The sequence below is a fragment of the Dermacentor silvarum genome, chromosome 9 (assembly GCF_013339745.2).
Source record: "Dermacentor silvarum isolate Dsil-2018 chromosome 9, BIME_Dsil_1.4, whole genome shotgun sequence".
Classification (NCBI taxonomy): Eukaryota; Metazoa; Arthropoda; class Arachnida; order Ixodida; family Ixodidae; genus Dermacentor; species Dermacentor silvarum.
In genome coordinates this window covers 8,214,756-8,236,015 of record NC_051162.1, presented here as the reverse complement: position 1 = coordinate 8,236,015, position 21,260 = coordinate 8,214,756, and the positions used below count along the sequence as shown (strand labels likewise).

Sequence of the window (21,260 nt, the reverse complement as noted above, 5' to 3'; positions counted from 1 at the left end):
GGGCGCTCTGAAGTAGCGAAACAGAAGCTCACTACCCGCATCCAGGGAGCCGAGGAATCTTATGCCTCTTACATTAATGACGTTCTGGCCCTCTGCCGTCGCGCTCAGAGTGACATGCCCGAAGCGGAACGTATCCGCCATATCCTGAAGGGCATCAACTCCGTTGCTTTTCACGCCCTTGTTATTGAGAACCCCACTTCCTTTAGTGACACCATCACGACTTGCCAACGACTTGCCACGATTTGCTCCTTTCGTCTTCCAAGCGCCTCCTGCGACGCTCACCTTACCGACAACGACGAATTGCGAGGGCTCATCCGCATCATTGTGCGAAAGGAGCTTCACGGCCATGCTCCGGCCAACACCGCCATTGCGTCTTTCCACGCTCCTCCTCCCAGTTTGCGCGAGATCATTAAAGAAGAACTGGCGTCCATGCCAAGTGTCACACATGCCCGGTCCCCTGAGCCTGTTTTTGCACCTTCTTACGCCGAGATTGCTTCACGGCCTGCGGTCCCAGTTCCGTCTGCACCTGCCACCGCTGTCTGCGACCACCTGGCCTCGATGGCAGCGAAGGGCCCCGTGCAACCATACGACTCTACCTGGCGCCCTTCCCGCCCAGTATGTTTCTACTGTGGCATACGTGGTCATATCTCTCGTTTCTGCCGCCGGCTCCAGCACGATGAACGACGTGGCTATTCCGCCTATTAGAGAGACTATGTGCCCAGATCGGACGCCTATGTTCCAAGACCCTATATATCCCCGTCACGTCGCTCGCCCGCACCTCCGTTGTTTCAAAACATATCCCGTCTTCTCGCTTAACCCGTCGTCGTTCCCCGTCTCCGTTCCGCCGTACTTCATCGCCCCTGCGTCCTGCCTCCACTTCTTTCGACAACCATCCGGAAAACTAGACGCGGCAGTTTTTGGAGGAGAAACTGCTTGTTTGCGAACTATCCCAATTCCTCCTACTCGCCCGACTAATTTACTCGCTCTTTGTGTGGAGGGTGTTTCTGTCGACGCTCTTATTGACACTGGCGCTGCCCTCTCTGTTATTCATCTCGAACTATGCTTCCGTCTGCGAAAAGTGCAAACTCAGTATGTTGGTCCGGTCTTATGTGGCGCCAATGACAGTCCGATTTACCCTACCGGACAGTGTACTGCTGGTTTCCTCATCGACGGAATTCGCCATCATATACAGTTTACTGTGCTTTAGTGGTGCGCTCATCCGATCATCTTAGGCTGGGATTTCTTGTCAGCTGCATCTGCTGTCATTTCGTGCGGACAACCACGGATACATATTACGGACACCGAGCTCTCTGACGCTGCCGATTCCTCGCCGCCCCACCTTGTCACAGCGGCAGATTTTGTTCTTCCACCTGGCCATGCCCGCATTCTCACCATTAGATCAAGCGAAAATATCGACGGCGACGCAGTGCGTGTTTCTTGTCTTGCCTAGTGCGTTTCTCACGCGGCTGCGCCAGTCTGACCGCCTACAACACGACATCAGAGCCACTTCTGCTGCCGGAGGGGTCCACTGTTGCCATGCTTATCGACGCAGCACCAGTATGTGTCGTCACTGCTTCGCCTCTTTCCTCCTTCGCCGAGTGTACGCCCACGGACGGTTCACCCAGTGCTCTCAGGGCTACTGTGAGTTCAGATCAGAGCCCAACTCAGACTGATGCCTTGCTGACCGTCTTAAGGAAACACCAACCTTGCTTTGACATGTGTTCGGATGGCTTGGGTAAAACAACCGTGGCCACGTATCACATCGAAACCGACGGATCCCGCGTCATTTGTCGCCGCCCTTAACGTGTATCGTCTGCTCAACGGAAATTTAGAGACCAAGTCGACGACATGCTCGCACGGAACGTTATAAGGCCTTCAGCAAGCCCTTGGTCGTCTCCTGTTGTCCTAGTTAAAAAAAAGGACGGTTCGGTACGTTTTTGCGTCGATTATAGGGCATTAAACAAAATTACCTGTAAGGATGTATATCCTGTGCCTCGTATTGACGATGCTTTGGATACCTTACAAGGTGCCGAATACTTTTCGAGCCTCGACTTGCGTTCTGGATATTGGCAGACCCCGATGAATGAGCCCGACAAGGAGAAGACGGCGTTTGCAACACCTGATGACCTTTTGGAATTCAACGTAATGCCTTTTGGTCTATGCAATGCGCCAGCCACATTTGAACAAATGATCGATACCGTACTACGCGGCCTCAAATGGAAAACCTGCCTATGTTACCTGGACGACATTGTCCTCTTTTCGTCCAGCTTCTCCCACCACCTAGAACGTTTAGACAACGTTCTCACGTGTCTAGCCAAGGCCGGTCTCCAGCTCAATACTAAGAAGTGTCGATTTGCGAGCTGCAGCATCAAAGTATTAGGTCACGTGGTCAGCAAGCATGGCATTGAGCCAGATCCCGACAAGGTCGCTGCGGTACAGCATTTCCCAACACCAACCACACCTAAAGACCTTCGCAGCTTTCTCGGATTAGCGTGGTACTTCCGCCGCTTTGTCCTTGGCTTCGCGACTATCGCAGCTCCTCTTCATAAACTCCTGACCACGACCACACACTTTACCTGGACGAATGAATGCGAAGCCGCCTTTCAGACCCGCAAGCGATGCGTCACATCATGACCAGTGCTTCGTCACTTTGATCCCACAGCCTCTACTATCCTTCACACTGACGCAAGTGGGCATGGAATAGGCACTGTCCTACTGCAGCAGAATAACGCGGCTGAACAGCAAGTCGTGGCCTCCGCGAGTCGTACTCTTTCTCCTGCTGAGCGAAACTATACTATCACCGAACAAGAATGCCTCGCCATCGTATGGTCCATACAAAAGTTTCGCCCCTATTTATATGGCCGCCAATTCACAATTGGGACTGACCAACATACTCTGTGTTGGTTGTCCTCCCTGAAGAATTTGTCCGGACACCTCGGCCGTTGGGTTCTGCGTTTGCAGGAGTACGACTACACTGTCACGTATAGGTCTGGCAGGCAACATCAAGATGCTGACGCTTTACCTCGTTGCCCGCTGTCGCCAAATTCCCATGACTTACCTTCCCTCCGTTCGGCACCGCCCAGCCAACCGACCACAACCATGGCCCCGGTACGGTTCGTGACCTCGGTCAACATTCTGTCCTCCGAAAACCTCGCCTACCTCTAACGTGCAGATACGTACTCCCGCACAATTATCGACTGGCTCACTGGCTTATCCCGTCCTCCCAACAGCCGCTTAAGACGACAACTGGCACGGTTTAAAGTTCATGATGGCTCATTATTGCGGCAAGTTTACCACCCTACCGGTCACCGATGCGTCCCAGTCGTCCCTCGCTCACTTCGACTGCAAATTTTACAAGCTTTTCACGACGACGAAACGACTGGCCACTTAGGATTTCATAAAACCTACGAACGCATTAAGACTCGCTGTTTCTGGCCTGGCCTGTCTACTAGTGTTGCCAAGTACGTCAGTTCGTGTGCGTCATGCCAACACCGAAAACGTTCGACCTCTCTTACCGCCGGCCCTTTACAACCATTGCCGTGCACGTTCGTTCCCTTTGAATTACTTCCCTTTGACACTATACTTCCTTTCGTCACGTTTGCATATAATACTGCCGTTCAACGCACAACAAACTACAGCCCCTTTTCCCTCGTGTACGGCCGTGCACCGTCTTTTGTTTTGGACACCACTTTTCTCTCTACGCCTTCTGTTCCATCCACATCTCTACCAGAGGAGTTCACCGCCCGCGTCGCCCACTGCCGCAAAATTGCGTGCGCCCACACCGCGACCATTCAGGACAAGAGCAAAGTCCGTTGTGATGCGACCTGTTGTGTCATTTCGTTCCGCCCAGGCGACGAAGTGCTCCTGTGGACACCAGTTCGAGTGCCAGGGCTCTGTGAAAAATTTCTTCACAGGTATCGCGGACCATATACCGTGCTTGAAAGAACATCTGCCGTGAACTATCGCGTAGCTCCTGTTACCTCGGTTACTCACCGCCGTTGCCGCAGCACTGAAATTGTTCACGTCTCTCGCCTTAATTAAGCCGTATCTTCGGCGTTCCGACCGTTTCTGACTCGCTGCCTTGCCGGCCGCTTTTGTGAGGGGGGGGGGACTTAGTGTGAGCGCTAACTGTGCAGTTCATCATCGTCTTCATGTGTATATACCCATCCTCACGATCATCATCATTTTGTCGAGTTGGTGTTCGTGGGCTGTCTCCCGCTGTGTGACAATACAAGAGCTCCGCCTTCGTCTCGGGCGTCGTCTGACAATATGTAATATGTATACGTCTGACGTACGCCAAGCTCCGGCTTCCGGAAGCCGGAACCGAAAGCCGACTTCCGCTTCCGTTTACACTTCCGGTTCCGGAAGCGAGCTTCCGGCTTCCGGAGAACGCTTCCGGCGTTTTTCTCTCTCGTCTGTAGCTAGGGGCGCTGCGGTGCACAAGGGCGTTCGTTGCCGACGCGCGCTCTCTTTCTCTCTCGTCCGTAGCTGGGGGCGCTGCGGTGCAAAAGGGCGTTCGTTCCCGACGCGCGCTCTCTTTCTCTCGTTCCCGACGCGCGCTTTCTTTCTCTCTCGTCCGTAGCTAGGGGCGCTGCGGTGCACAAGGGCGTTCGTTCTGGACGCGCGCTCTCTTTCTCTCTCGTCCGTAGCTGGGGGCGCTGCGGTGCACAAGGGCGTTCGTTCCCGACGCGCGCTCTCTTTCTCTCGTTCCCGACGCGCGCTTTCTTTCTCTCTCGTCCGTAGCTAGGGGCGCTGCGGTGCACAAGGGCGTTCGTTCTCGACGCGCGCTCTCTTTCTCTCTCGTCCGTAGCTGGGGGCGCTGCGGTGCACAAGGGCGTTCGTTCCCGACGCGCGCTCTCTTTCTCTCGTTCCCGACGCGCGCTCTCTTTCTCTCTCGTCCGTAGCTAGGGGCGCTGCGGTGCACAAGGGCGTTCGTTCTGGACGCGCGCTCTCTTTCTCTCTCGTCCGTAGCTGTGGTTTACCCGAATGATCCCCCGGTGCTTCGCCCAGTAATCATCATTCACTTAGTGGATATGCGGTGATTTTTTTCTTTCGTCTGCGCGTGTAATATGCTGGGTTGAAAATACCCTTCGTAACCCCGGATGCCAGGAGTGGTGCCCCTCGTTTCTTGCAACAGAAGCACCGCCGGCCTGCCCACTTGTTCAAAAAGGGCGTTGAGTTCGGCGGCGCACTGGTTGAGCGAGAGGCAATTCAACTGCAGGACATTCGGGGACTGTTAGGCACTGCATTGCGGCCGCTGCTCTTTGGTGAGCTCTTCATGCTGAGACAAAATGGCCATCATTTTATCCTGCTGTGTCTGCAGGGTTTGCATAAACTGTTGCATCATATCCTGCTGTGCCTGTTGCATTTGATGCCATTGCTTTAAAAGTTGTGTCTGTAAAACTAGCGTCTGTGCCTGAGCTTGCTGTTGCATTACCTGGGCCCTCGTATTGTTGACAAATTGCGTGATCCACTCGGGAGCGTGGTATGCCTGCGGTACGACTTCCACTGATCCTCCTGTTTCTTCTTTTGACGGCTCTTGTGGTGGATTCTTGAGCTTTCCCCCGTTCTTTGTGTGAGGCCATGTATTTTTAGGAGGTGGTGCAGAACCTCTTCGTGTTGACAGAGAATGTCGTCGCTTGGCTTGGTCAATAAGCATTCTCTCCTCTTTCCACTCTGCTAGGCGATGCTGGAGTACTAGTTTTTGCTCGTTTCGCTCCTTAAGTTTTTGGTCAAATCATGTCCGAGCCGCGTCTGTGGATCGCTCGATTTCCGACAGCTGCTTCTGGAGACGAGACAATGTATTGTCAAAATCACGGGTGCTGACTTCAGTTTCCATGTCAATCTGCTCCAGCTCCTTTGCGATCTCTTCTTCATACCGCGGACTGAAACGAGACGTTCTCTTCAAAGTCTTCTGAGCACCAGAGGTTATCGAAGCGTAGGAGACAGGAGAAGCCTGTGATGTTGACAAATGACCACCAGAATCCGGGAGTTTGCTTGATGGTCTTGATTTCGAGCATGCCTTCTGTTGCTTACGGCTTCCACTCCTGTCTTTAGATAAGTCCTTTGATTGACTAGACGACTTGACATTCTTGCCTGTTTGTATGGCACTGCGGGACTGGTGCCCCTGTGCCGCCTTGGCGTGTTTGGCAAAAAGCTTGCGCTGTGGGCACGCAGCGTCTGTAGCCAGGTAGCCGTCCTTCTCGCAGTTGCGGCAGTATTTTTTTGTCCGTCTGGGGGCACGACTCAGGGGGTTCCTCATGCTGGGATTCACATCGAGGGCACACTGCATTCCCCGCAGGGCACACGTCTTGCTTATGGCCCAACCCATGGCACCGGAAGCACACCACGGACCGCCGCTCGTAGGGGATGACATTCTTGAGAAAATCCCAGTATTTCACGTATCGAGGGGGGCGGGATGATGCGGAGGTAATCAACACCGACCCGCTCTTTCCCATAGGGCGAGCCAGGAGTACCTGCACATTCTCACTGTCAAGTGCTTCAGCCAGCGTCTACGATGTCTCATCGGGTGTGCAGCCGTATATAACACCACGTGACATGCCCTCGCTCGGGACCTGGTGCACAGACACTGGGAGAGGTGGCGTCGACGGAATTTCCAGGGTATTTAGGTTTAGTAAATCTGATGCTTGTCTTTCGTCGCCCGTCTGGACTGTGAGGGTGTTCGATGCGTCGTTGAACCGCAGCAGTTGATGTTGAGCCAACCTCTTGTGCGATAGCGTGCTAATGGCTTGTTTCACATCACGGGCGTTAAGCGAAACGATACTGCGTCGTTCCCTAGGCCGTATGGCTAAGACGAAGCAGCCAAGTTCGGTTCGCTCGACAAACCTCGCAGGTCTAGTTGAATTCCCTTGTTCACGCTGGGCGGCCTTTCGTCTCGAGTGGGTTGTGGCGCGTTCCCATAATCCGCCCCTTCAAAGCCTTCTTCAAGGTCATAGCTGTACCATTCGGCTTGGAGACTGGCTGCCTTGCGTATGGCATGCAGCATCATCTTCGAGCTGCTCACTCTCCATTCTTCGCAGTTTACTATCGTGGATTTCTTCACGTGCATTTTGGCGCCTAGCTTCTTGCATGGCTGCTGCAGAAGCTGGGAGCGCGCGCTGCGTTCGAGATTGCTATTGATTAGTCAGTCACAGGCCCGTATTCACAAACGGCCGAACTTAGGTAAGGCGTCAATAAGTGCGAGAAAAGTACAAGGGTTAGGAAAGATTTAGGAGAGTACTTCAAATACGACACTTAAGTATCGCTTTAGAAAGTAACCCTTTTCGGGTCAAGTATGTCGTCTGGTGTCGAGGGTACGTAAATAATTTACGTATACGATCGGTTCAATCGTAAAAATTTTTTTTTGCAGCAGATTACTGCGGATATAAATGTTGCAGTGCTTGCGCGCGCATTCTGTTAAGTAAAATCAAAAGAACTATTTCGTTTTAGCGCTTTACTCAAACTCGTCTGGCCACAAGTTCACATCGGTTCTCGCAGCCACTGGGGTTGTGTGTCGCCATCCCGACTTTCTTTTTTTTGCTGAAAACGTGCGGTGTTTGTTCATAGAGTGTGTGTGTGTATTGTGTGTTTGCAACCCGCGCGGGCGATGGAGAAAAAGAAAACTTTTCCGAAGAACACGCCGTGCCCCTGGAGCTCGTTTTACACATAAATTAAATAACGAAATTAACTAAACATTGAATAATTGATTAGTGCGGTTTATTGACGCAAGGGCAAGATGTGTTCAACGAGCGCCAAGGCGAATAATTAATTAATGAAACATTAACGAGATTGACAATCTGGAAGGTTTCGGCGCCGTAGAATCGCAGCACGATCAGAAACTGGAGCAGCGGCGGCACGGGTTGACCGCGTTCGTTGTCTCTTCGGGCCAGTGAAAGCATTTCCTACAGCCGTAGCACCGCTTGCTTGGAAAAGCGGTACCGCCACGAGAATTCCACGTCGTTGTATACTTCCATGGGATTCTGTCGACCCCTAAGCTGTTGCCGTATGGCAGCGCGTATCGGTATGCCTCATCATCCGTATAATATCGTGCACACGTCCGGCGAAATCGGCAAAGTCAGTGAGGCTGCCGTAACGGTCGGCTATCTTGCTTGCTAGGCGAGAGTAGCGAAAGTCGCACTTAAGGTTGCCAATGGCTGTACTTTCCGGCACGCAAGTGTCGATTAAAGTTTACCTTAAGTACAAGATTTGTCTATGAAACACGTTAAGCATGGACCGGCTACTTAAGTCGAAAGTTAAGGGTAAGTTCCGTTTGTGAATACGGGCCTCCCACTCACTCGTACTCATTTTAAAGGCGTGAGCGCGAGTGCGAGTGAGTGCCAGTGAGTGTGAGTGCAGGTGAGTGCCAGTGTGTGCGAGTGCGATTGAGGGCCAGTGAGTGTGAGTGCAGGTGAGTGCGAGTGCGATTGAGTGCCAGTGAGTGTGAATGCAGGTGAGTGTGAGCGATTGCCAGTGAGTGTTAGTGCAGGTGAGTTTAAGTGAGTGCCAGTGAGTGGAAGTGAGTGCGAGTGAGTGCCAGAAAGTGTGAGTGGAGATGAGTGTGAGTGAGTGCCAGTGAGTGTGAGTGGAGGTGAATGCGAGTGAGGGCCAGTGAGTGAAAGTGAGTGCGGTGAGTACCAGTGAGTGTGAATGTGAGTGAGTGCCTGAGTGCCTATTAGTGCGAGTGCAAATGAGTGTGAACATTAGTGTGAGTGTAGGTGAATGTGAACATGAGTGAGAGCTTGGGAGTGGCAGTGAGTGTGAACGTGGTGAATGCTTGAACGATAAGGAGCGGTGATATCGGTTCATCTTGCTTGCGGAAAAATGGAAGCACTTGGTGTGTACAAGGTCACTCGCGCTGGTGACTTATCGCGCTAGCAGGTTGTGCACACAAAGATAGAAACCACTCAATAAGGTCGTAATAATCTAAGGCTCAGGCATAAGTGAGGCAATGTATAGTGAAGGAAGCGGTTACATTATATTGCGATAGCAATTATATGGACACTCCAAGCTCACTTCTGCCGTGGTCGTGGACGTCGCTGTGAGGTTCCGTATAAAGTCCAAAGACATCGTCGCCGCGGGCCGGTCGTACGCTGTATGTGCGAGTGAAAGCCTGCGAGGGTCAGCCGACGTTTGCTGTTCAATCTCGCGCGCGCGTGGGAAGAAGGCGGGGCGGAAGCGCGCTTCTTCCGTCGCGCGCGAGGCACGGGGGGGGGGGGGGGGGGGGGTGTCGTCTTACTCCGGCGGCGGCCGCGCCAGCGCCGTATACATATCTTGAAAGCGATCTGCGACTTGGAAAAAGAGCGCGCCCGCGCGGGCTTCATCTTCAAAGCGATTTGCGACGTGAACTAAGCTCAACTATTGCCGGTAACTTCGTATGCGCTGTGTTTTAGACGTTTCGTTCGCGTTGAAGCGAGAGATGGCACGAAGGTCCATTAGCTCGCGGATTTCCGCGCCTCCTTACTCCAGCGTTCTGACAGCGAGTTGCCAAGGTCATCGAGTAAGATGTGTCCACGTTCACTTGTGCACGCGTTACACCGTGCTTGTTTTTTTGGTTAGTAAGGAATGCATTCAAATTTATACGACCGATAAAACTTCCATTGTTATCGCGATCGAGGCTTCGCCTTTCGGGCGAAACTGAAACATTTTTTTAATACGCCTGAGAGTAATGGATGGGCTGGAGCGCTCATGGCAGACATATAAAAGTCATGATCGGCAAATTTTGCCATGACTTCCACTGAGTATAGGCGCTTAATCCTGTGTAATTTGCGACAGCTTCGCTGGTCATCCCCTTCAAAGGGTGGAAGTGGTCCTCATTTTTTTTCTCTCCCTCTTAAACATACACGTACAGGCTCCGATAAACAGGCAGAGCGGAAGAGGGACTAGCCAAGTTAGCACAGAATAACAGACACGTACGCTCGCATACAAGAGAAAGAGCAAAGATGCAATAACAGATACCGCTTTGTTCTTTTTGTGTGTGTGTTTCGGCGTTAAGTCGGTGACTAAGTATACGGACAGTCAATCTCTCCCTCTATTTCCCGCTCTCTTGGCTGAATCTGACCGAAGGGGAGCTTAGTAAGCATGAGCGGCAAGCATGCACACGTCTAATGTCAATGACAGAGATAAACAGAGAGAGGTTGGTGCTGTAATGGTATTGATTAAATAAAAATGTCACAGTTTCGCCCTAAGGGCGAAGCAATGAATGCGATAGCAACACAGCAATGTCATACGATGTAAGGTGAGCGGCTTTGGTAGCAATATAAATTGTAGTAAACATGAGCTGATTAAGTAAGCAGGTGTGCTGCGGCGTAAGTAGACCGACATTAAGAGAGACTCGATGACCACGAGAAGGCGCGTGTGAAACGGTGGTGTTGATGAGAAGCGCTTCCCGTGGGCAGCGCGTGCGAAGGGACACACCTGTAGCGCTGCACTGCCGATCCGGGCAGCATTACATGTGTAGCGTGCGTTGGAAAATGTGGCCCGACTATTACTAACTGAATTAACAAGCGTGGTGTGAGCGCGCACAACCAAACATGAATAGATCACACTGAAAGACTGCAGACGACGACTGTCAAAACGCTGGCAGCAAGCGCATATATACGCGGCAGCGGCGAAGGCACGAGCGGTCTATCGCTTCAACGGAAACTGAGCGGCGAATGCACGGCGCATAAAGGTCAGAGCCGTGGAGAGATAAGAGACGGTGCGGGTGAGACAAGCGCGGTTGTTGGCAGAGTAGAAGTGCGCCCCCCCCCCCCCCCAGCTCCCTCCGGAGCTGGCTTCCCGCTTCCTTGCTTGCGCGTGGGAGAGATAAGAGACTGTGCGGACGAGCGACGAGCGTGGTTGTTGGCAGAGAAGTCCCCCCCCCCCCCCGCTCCCTCCGGCGCTGGCTTTCCGCTTCCTTGCTTGCGCGTGGGAGATTGAGTGCGTTCGCTCTCCGTGATAGCGCGCGTCCCCGCACGCTTCCGCTGGGGCATACGGCGCGCGGTGAAGATTCTATCTATACGGAACCTCACGACGACGGCGACGCCGACGGCAGAAATCCGGTTGAAGTGTCCATATAATTGCTATCGCAATAAAACAGGGAAGTGACCAGCCTTGAACGTCGGCAAAGCCAGATTTGGGTCATCGTCTTTCTCACTTAAGTTACGCAGCTGCATCAGCGCCACGATTGCTGTCTTCGTCACTACTATGGCCCCTTGAGAAACAAAACAAATAGCCATCTTGACCACTCAGGCTCACGTGCACGCCGATGGAACTCGACCAAGTACATTGCCGGCGATCCTTGGCGTAGGAAGAGCGGGGGCTGGCTGTGTGTGTGGGGTGGGGTGGGGGGGGGGTAGGGTTCAACTCCCGACCCATCCCAAAAGTTTTGCACTACTTTGTATGCACATATATTCACGCACACATGCAGACACCAGAGCACTGCACGGGCTGATTTTTTCAGCCCGGGCCCGGCCCGGGCCCAATTTTACGTCGGGCTACCCGCCCGAGCCCGACCAAGAGTTTTATGGCGAGACCTGGGCCCGGCTCGAAACCGGCCCGAACCCGGCCCGAGACCGAAAAAGACCACCGAGTGGCATTAAAAAAATAAAATAAAGAAGTGAATGAAATTAATTTATTATTAAGGCATAAATAGATGTCATATGCAATTATGAACACTATTTGATCGGTCTGAACGCAAATACCAGAGCGCGAAGTTGTACGAATGACCCTACCGAGCAGTATCGCCAGCAGTTTCCAACGGCGTGGCTTTGATGCGGCCCAATCCACTTCTATCGCCACGCCGCCACAGTATTTTTCCACGTCGGGCGCCTCACTGCAAAGCATGCGCCGCCCCAGCCGCTCGTCCCACTCAACCGTATTCTAGTACACTCTGTCTGAAGCGCAGCCACGACCACTGATCTCCCCGCATCGACAGGTCCTGAGCGCAGCGCATGGATGGAGTAAATGGAGAAAGTAAGCTTCTCGTTCCTCCATGGTGCAGCGTAATGCCCTGCTGCTAGGCGGTCTGTTGAGAACATGCGTGCAATCATAGATGGACGCAGTGCCATATTTCAGCCGCGTCACGAATTATCTTATCTTACCAGTAATCGTTTTAGCAATTCACCTTTGAAGAATCCCCAAGTCGCGAACGCGCTTACACCGCGCTGAAAGCATTAATTACATTGATTTAGGTAAGGTATACAATTGCATCCTTTGGTTTGAGGCGACTTCGGTCTTTCTGGACTTTTACATACTGTTCACAGAGACAAAGAAGAAAAAGGAAGTACACAGGAGTAGCACTGCTAGCTTCCAGCTGCGCCGGGGCAACAGGTTTTTCAGATTCGAGACGTTACATGCACAGCATACACGTTACATGCACACCACCAGAAAGTCCGAGCCCGGCCCCGGCTCGCGTCAAAATACCTGAGCACGGCCCGGGCCCGGGTCAGAAAGTCCATGCCGTGCCCGAGCCCGGCTCGAGCCTGTGATAAAACTGCCCTACCCGGCCCACGGGTCGGGCCGGGCCCGGGCTTTCGGGTAAGCCCGAGCCCGTGCAGTGCTCTAGCAGACACACACACTCGTATAGGAGGGTGCTACATTACATGTTCATACATCGGTGACCTGGAGCTCCGGGCGCTATTAGGACGTTTTCTCAAACTGCCTGCCCCGGAGACAAGAGCCTCTGTCGTTGAAATGATGAACTGATCACGCACGGCTCTTTCCGTGAATTTTTACTGGAAGCGCGAGGCGTTCGCATGTAACCATGCCTCTCACATTCCAACTGCCCGTGGTTATGTTCTCACCCCGAGGACACGCTAATGGGAAGCCGCGGCCAGGTCACATTATCGCCTATAGTGGGCCGAGACAGCGTCATCGAAGCGGCAGGTATTCTACCTCGGGCAGCCCAGCCGACGACAGAAGCTGCTTGGGGGAAATCGGCTGCATTTCTAAAGGGGCGTGAGGCCGAGTCGCGTATGAAAATAAAGAACCTCGCATACCTTTCACAGAGACCACATTCCGAGACACCCCCAACATTAATCTTTGGAAGTCTTGGAGTGCACCATTTCGAAAGCAGATTCGATGGCAGATGCGGCGAGATTTCGAACTTGCCAGAACACAGCGAATTGCAGCTCCAATGCGAGAGCCGCGGTGACAGACAAACACCACTGGCGTCTAGAAAACACGCTGGAAGCCCGGAACAGCGGTGCTTTGTCTGTTCATCGCCAGTTTAGCGACTGAAACGGTGGTCTCCACCGCGCGGGGTGTAAGAAAGCGGCGTCATGGCGCCAAGGACTCAAGCACACTGATGTATCTTCGACGGAGACTGCAAAGCTGTTGTGACGCAACATAGTATTCGTTTATGCCCTAAAAGCTGTTATTGAATCTTTATGGAAGTTGAATGCAAGATAATCGCTTTTTGTTCCTGGAATGCTTAGAAGTAAGTCGTGAGTTATGTTGCAGTGCAAGTGGACCCATAACGCCTAACTGCAGTTGTGCTTGTCGGGAACAGCCATACTTCGGATGAGCAGCTCCGTTTGCAGTAAACCCGTGGAAACAGTAGCGTCAGCCTTCTTCCTCGACATTTTTGTCGAACATGCCCAATTGCGCTGTAAAGGAACTCATAACCGACACAGGGCAGCATCGCTTGGTGGTGCGGTTATATTTTTAAAATATTTTCTCTTTGAATTAGTTTTTGCATTGCTCAATAAATCATGACGCGCAGGTAATCAAATAATGGAATGCCTTTTAAGGATAATCGGAGATCACGTCCTTATATCTTTATTCACCAGAGTTATCTAAAAAATGGCATTTAAAAGGATATTAAAATTTTCGCATTTATGGTGCATGAATTACACATGAATCAGCGAAATTCTCAAATATAATAATATAATCTAAGAAGAAAAGCAGGAAAGCAGGAACTGATTTGCCACAACCATTCCTCCCTTTAGGGGGTAAGTGAGAGAGGATGAAATGTTACTCGCCATGCGGAGGACTAACAGTAGCTCTTTTCCGGTGCTCATCAAGGAAGCAACGGTTATTCTTTCCGACGCTCCTCGAAGATGGAATTAATTAAATTCGCAATTTATACGCTGATAAAAAAATGACTGGGCTGAAAAAAAAACGCGCCGGCAAGTAGGATTCGAACTTACGTCCTCAGCTCACAAGTCGGGTACCCTACACTGTAAAAAAATGTGGTTGATCCCTCTTATATAGGAATCGGTATAGAACACGAAAGTGAAACGTGTCTTCACAGAAGTAGTGTAATGTTTATTGCACATTGATATATAATGTCTATTGGTGTTTTGTGGCTAAAGCGCCCTTAGGCGTTGATGCACCCACGCTGACGCCTGGTGGCACGTCTCCTCCATCACGACTACCAACGTCGATGACCATGAGCAACCGTCGTGCATATGGAAGCTGCACTACGCTGCACACGCTAGCACAACGCGAAAGACGAAGCACGTAACTGACACACTAATACAACGGGCAAGACAAAGCACGTAACTGAATCGTCACCGAGTCAAATCAGCGCGTACAGCGCGTCGTAATTGCAGCCTCCGCGATCAACTTCAGAAACATTTTCAGAGCTAATTGCGGAGGCCACGCTCCGCTGTGCTGAGTACGGTGAACGCCACCTAGGTGGCGTTGGTAGTGCTTCTTGATGCCAGCGTCCCTTCGAATGCTGGCATCGAGGCGTCGTAGTGCTGAGACCACCGAAGCGTTCACTGTCGGTGCGCGTTAGTGTCATAATGCAGTACTTCTCTTTTCTGCTCGTAGGCGGCGGCACCGCCCCGAGCAAGAGCGCGGGTACACGGAGGAGTGTTAGATATATAAGGCGCGTCTGTGTAGCTCTCTGCAAATGCGTTTGTGGCGCAATGGGTTAAACGCTCGGCGATCTATCGTCGCGGACCGAGAGGTCGTGGGTTCGATTTCCAAATTTTGCATGTTTGTGGAAATTTTTCTTCTGGTTTCTTTCTTTGTATTATGTTCGTGTACATTGTAAGCTGACGTATTTCCGTGACGGAAATGCACTGCACTTCAATGCACTTCACTGACGTATTTCCGTGACGGAAATACGTCAGTGAAGTCTTGGTGGACCCCGGCATGAAACACTTTCGTGTTAAAAAAATTGCTTTGGTTTTACGGCAAATCTGCTGGTAATTTGTGACCGAACACTTTCCGTAAGTAAAGAACGGTCATTTTCGTAGAAAGGACAACCCTAAAAATAGAGACCGTATTACAAAATACGAGTGCTTATGTATTCAGAAAACGGAAGACTCTGTATGCTGAATCGTATGGTTCGACCGTTAATGTACAGGTGCTTTCCGTATTCAGAAAACGGAAGGCGCTGTATATTGAATCTGTAGTATACGGTCCAACCGTTAAAATACAGGTGTTTTCGTATCCAGGAAACGAAAGGCTCCGTATGCTGAATTTGTACTATACGGTCCAACCGTTAAAATACAGGTGTTTCTGTATCCAGAAAACAAACGACTCTGTATGCTGAATCTCTACTATACGGTCCAACCGTTAACATACAGGTGTTTCCGTACTCATAAATAAAAATGGCTCCGTATGCTAAATCTGTACTATACAGTCCAATCGTTAAAATAGAGGTGTTTCATGCATTATGTTTTACAGAGCATATTGATTATTTAGAGAATGTACTATCGGGGACAGAAGTGCCCAAAATGTGCGAATGACGACCGAATTTTATTGGTGCACTTTCTGCTGGGATCAGCCACGCTAACATTTGCATTCGGAAAGTGGTCTGCAACGCAGATGATAGTGGCTGATAGTGCAGAGATGCAATTTGGTCGACACTCGCACGTCCTGGGCACTTTTGTCCCCGATAGTACATATCCTTTAATGCAAATGTCATGAATGCAGCTCATTGCAGAAGCAGCAGGTCGCTATGGAGAAAACTGTCTGGCCAACACATTGAAATAGCTCAAAAGATCAAACACTTTGCTTTTTGTGATATGAATGAATTGCACGACATATATACAAATAAGTGCAAAATTTTATTCATCAAGTACTTTAGATCACAGAAGCAATTTTATTTTCTTCGACCACTCGTCTTGCACTGTTTCCTGGTGAAAGCTGTTCGCACATGCCTTGCAAGGATAAACTTGCTGCTGTTAGGAGAAACAAATAATGTTGGTGAATTTCCATCCTAAAGGAAGTGGCAACAAAAGACAATCACAGAACACAACAAAGCGGTAACTGAAGTATTAAAAAACCATGAACGTGGTTCAACATTGTCAAAACAAGGGATGTTGCTGTAGCCAACATTTCGACAGATACGTGTCATCAGGGCAGCAACTGTTTTCCTTGGCAGCGGTTTTGGATGTGCATAGCTCACTCGCCCCTACCCTCATCTGGTGCATATAGTAGGTCAAGAGAAACTAAAGTGTTAAAATAAAGGTATGAAGGGTGTGTTTCGCAGTGATTGTGATGGAGTGTGTAGGGGCACTGCTGTAAGTTGTTACAATGAGTAGGGATGACGTAAACAGAAAACGATCTGTAGACCTAGTAGACCTATTCTTGCCAGAAATCAACATAGGAATTAAAATAAACTGTTTGGACATTTGGCAAAAAAAAGCAATGAAGAATTAGGCAAAATAAACTTTTTAACATGATGTGTCTGGTTAAGATCAGTGGAAATGGCAAATGAAGGTACGTTATCAATAAACATTTCATCAAGATCCGATAAAGAAAAAAAGATATTGGTCAAATAATAAATAAGTAAGGAGACCAAATTAAACTGGGTATGACCATAAATAGTAAAGAACAACCTGTGAAAAAAAATGGGACGGGAAATGATAAAAGGTGCAAGATAGGGAAAAGTTTAGCACTGTTTACTGTATGTTCATGCCACTACTGACGACTTGAAGTTTCAGTCTTCCTGCTGAAGCTGTATTACTTGGATAAGGAAATGGATCACTTTGCAGACAAGTCTATGTTCAGATTCTGTTCAAAACTTCAATGTAATTTTATGGAAGAAAATGGTATGGGCAGTCCTACTGGATGGGCATTCATTCAGCAGTACGATCCACAGGTATTAGCTTAAAACTTATTGGTCTCACTGGACCTTAGCTCTTGGGAAATCATTAGCTGTTTTTTTTATCACAGATGCCTTCAAGTTATATCGGTTGGCAGGAGTGCTAGCAAACAACATTATACTTGTTGCAGCAGTCAAAAGTGATATTTGGTAACAATGAGTAAAAGAAGCAGACAGCATTCTACAATACTGATTCAAGTCAACCGAAAAAGCTGCTAAAATGAATGTACCCTGGCCCCCAATACACAATAATTGCACATCACATTGATGCTCATCGTGTCGATCATGCTATTAGAACACTAGGCATCAAGTGAGGAGAATAAGGAGATCAAAAAAATTAAATTGTGGGGTTTTACGTGCCAAAACCACGATCTGATTATGAGGCACGCCATAGTGGGGGATTCCGGAAATTCGGACCACCTGGAATTCTTTAACGTGCACCTAAATCTAAGTAGACGGGTGTTTTCGCATTTCGCCCCCATCGAAATAAGGGGATCAGAGGGCACATCCTTTTTTTTCGAACATTAAATGTGCTTCGCATTAATGTTGCCTTCCAACTCCGAAAGGCGCAGTTTGCGAGATGGTGACCGACACATAAGAAAACTCATGACATTCTGTGCAGCAGAACATCACGCGCAAATACACTTTTTCCTGCAAAATGACATACTGTAGTGAAACCTTGTGCACATGTGCCAACCTTAGAATTTGAAAAACACCACAGTGGAAGACACAAAGTGTTTACTTTGCTGGAAAATACTAAAATTATATGATTATTCATTCATGATTCGCCGACTTTGCTCTCTACAGGTGCTGTAAACAGGCACCCTGATTTTGCAGTTGTAGCAACAATGATCTGTAGAGCAGATGAGGAGAAATGGTTATAAAGTTTACGCAGGAGTATACGCCGCAAATGACAATCCACTTCACATTTTAATCTGGTGGAGGATGTGTACTCCAAAATAGAAGAAACTAGTGTACCCTAAAGATTTCTGTGGCCGATGCCTGTGCACTAGCAGGTACACATAACATGGCAGTTGCAATTATATTTCCACAAGCTATAGTTACTGCAAGCTACTGCCAGTGTACTGGTCCACAGCTGTAATACATTTAGGGCAATTTAAAACCCTCTAATGAATTTATCTCATATGACAGAATTGGAATGCAATATCTTGCAAATAAGTGATGCTGTATGTGCCGTCCCATACAATGAAACACCTTTGAAAAACCTAAATAGCCACCTGGGCCGTGACGAGACGTGAAGTGTATTCTGTGTAAACTAGTAGAGCTGCATAGTGTAAAGCTCTGGAGAGTGCATTTAGTAACAGCTGTGCAGCTTTTTTCTTTTTTTAAACTGCACACAGTAAAAACCTCCTTACAGTTTTGAAAAACTCTTTGTATTAAAAAAATTTTCTGCGCGCAAACAAACAAGGACGAAGAACCATTTGCTTAGGAACCCAGAGATCTGCTCAATCCAATCAACAGGACACATCAACAGCGCATATAACAACACGTGATAAAAATGCCACGGATCAGCGCGACCCCGTCAACATAAAAACAGCAATGCACATAAAACGAGCACTTAAGATGAAACTATGTTAAAGATAAGATGACAGGAGCGAATTCTCTTTATCTAGCAATGAAACAGAAGGACGACTGATGCATTTTTACTTTAGTTTTGCAATCCAGTGCATTTCCACAATTTCCCTCGCGGTTTGATTTCGTTGCCTAAACACTGTGCCGGTGCTTCTAAGACAAGGTGAGCACGCATGTTCTTGACAATGCATGGCCAAATGCTTACTAGGGCCACCTTTCAGACTGGACAAGTGTTCCCTTAGTCTTGTGTTAATGCATCTTGCAGTCTGCCCTACGTACACATGACCACATGTCATAGAAACCTGATACTCAACATTCTTCACACAATTAAGAAATTGGTTCTTATGCGGATGTTTAATACTATTCTTTCTTTGCATCACCCTTACGTTCGAACTTACTTTTTACTCTAGAACACACATTACCTCTTTTGTTTTTAGCCGAAAACACCACTTTTACTTCATAACTCCCAGCCACCTTTTTAAGTGTGTGTGAAAGGCCATGCACATATGGAATCACTGAAACCTTGAAAGCTAATTCTTTCTGCCTTAAATTTTTTGTGCATAGTTCCTTATCCTGTTCAAGTTTTTTCATTAGTCTAGCGCATGACACCAGCATCACAGCGAGCAGGTACCCAGCCTCTCTCAACTGATCAACTTGCTCAAGAAAGGCAATGTTTACAGTGTGGTAACACGACTTCAACAATGCTGAGTGGCAACATGAAATGACTGTGCCATTCTTTACAAGCCTGGAATTGCTTGAGGCATAGTTCATGTAGCTTGTTAACAAGAAACTGTAGCTTCCTATCTACCAGTACTTGCAAAGTAAAATTTAAGCCCTTGCCTAGAGTCAAAGGCTTCTACTACTATTGAAGGCTTGACTTTTACTTCAGAAGTACCGGTAGATAACAAGCTACAGTTCCTTTATAACAAGTTAGAAATTCTACCAGAACATGTGTGTTGGTCATTCACGCCCAGAGCTGGAAAACCGCTAATGAACTATGCCTCAAACCATTCCAGGCTTGTGAAGAATGGCATAGTCATTTCATGTTGCCGGTCAGCATTGTTGAAGTCGTGTTACCGCACAGTAAACATTGCCTTTCTTGAGCAAGTTGATCAGTTGAGAGAGGCCGGGTAGAAGCCTGCTCGCTGTGATGCTGGCGTCATGTGCTAGACTTATGAAAAACTTAAACAGGATAAAGAACTATGCACAAAAAACAAAGCCAGAAAGAATTAGCTTCCAAGGTTTCAGTGATTCCGTATGTGCATGGCCTTTCACACAGACTTAAAAAGGCGGCTGGGAGTTGCGAAGTAAGAGTGGTGCTTTCGTCTAAAAACAAGAGGTAGTGTGTGTTCTAGGATAAAAAGCAAGTTCGAAAGTAAGGGTGATGCAAAGAAAGAATGCAGTATTAAAAATCCACGTGAGAGCCAATTTCTTCATTGCGCGAAGAAAGTTGTGTATCAGGTTCCTATGATATGAGGTCATGTGTACGTAGTGCAGACTGCAATATGTGTTAACACGAGACTAAGGGAACACTTTTCCAGTCTGAAAGCTGGCCCTAGTAAGCATTTGGCTATGCTTTTTCAAGAACATGCGTGCTCACCTTGACTTAGAAGCACCGGCATATTGTTTAGGCATCGAAATCAAATCGCGAGAGAAATTGTGGAAGCGCACTGGATTGCAAAACTAAAGGGAAAATGCATCAGTCATCCTTCTGTTTGACTGCTATATTCGCTCCTGTCTTTTCCATCTTAAGTGCTTGTTTAATGCGCATTGCTGTTTTTATGTTGACCGGGTCGCACTTATCCGTGGCATTTTATCACAAGTGTTGTTATATACGCTATTGATGTGTTGTGTTGACTGGATAGCACAGATCTGGGTTCTTAAGTAAATGGTTCTTCGAAAATAAAACCAGTTGTTAGAACGCGATCGTGCTTGTGTTGCTCCTTTTCTTCGTCCTTGCTTGTTTATGCACAAAACATTTTTTTTAAATGAATCTGTTCCACTTAGGCAGACTCGCAGTTTTGCTTCCTTTTTTTTAAAGGTAATGACACGTATGGCTATCACATATATGTACAGTATGACCTTCATTCCAAAACAAAGTGAACAGCACTACTCTATGGGTCAGGTGCCTTGTTTCACACATTCTCCCAAACATTATTAGCGCGGGACGCTGAGGTTGGCAGGGAAACTGATTTATGGAGCAATATAATGTATTAAGTACTCAGCTCTTAATGTTTTCTCTGCTGTTTAAGCATCGTTGGGTCTTATAGTAAATACGGAATACAACATGCATAATTCACGACGCAACCCCTTTAGAAGTATTTAGTAGTCTGAATTATTATGGATTGCATATTTAGATTAGAAGAAGGATTTCATTCCACTGCAAGAATACCATCATCCCAATAATTCTTGCATTTGGTGCTATATTTACTTTTATTTCAGTTGGAATGTAGATGCATCGACAGCGATATCGCTTGACATGTCTTCAATTGACTGTTTCTCCAACTTAAGCAAACTCATATTCTGAAATGACCTTGTAGATGATACCAAGAACTTGCTCAGCAGGAGTATGTCTAACATTCACGAGATCTGAGGCTCTTGAACGCACATCTAAGAAAGCCTG

The 21,260-nt window shown here is 48.5% G+C and overlaps 1 pseudogene; it reads left to right on the top strand.

Annotated features, from left to right (window-relative positions):
- Positions 1 to 5,655, top strand: part of LOC125940295 (uncharacterized) — a 33,999-nt pseudogene extending 28,344 nt beyond the window's left edge.
- The last annotated feature ends 15,605 nt before the right edge of the window (positions 5,656 to 21,260 follow it).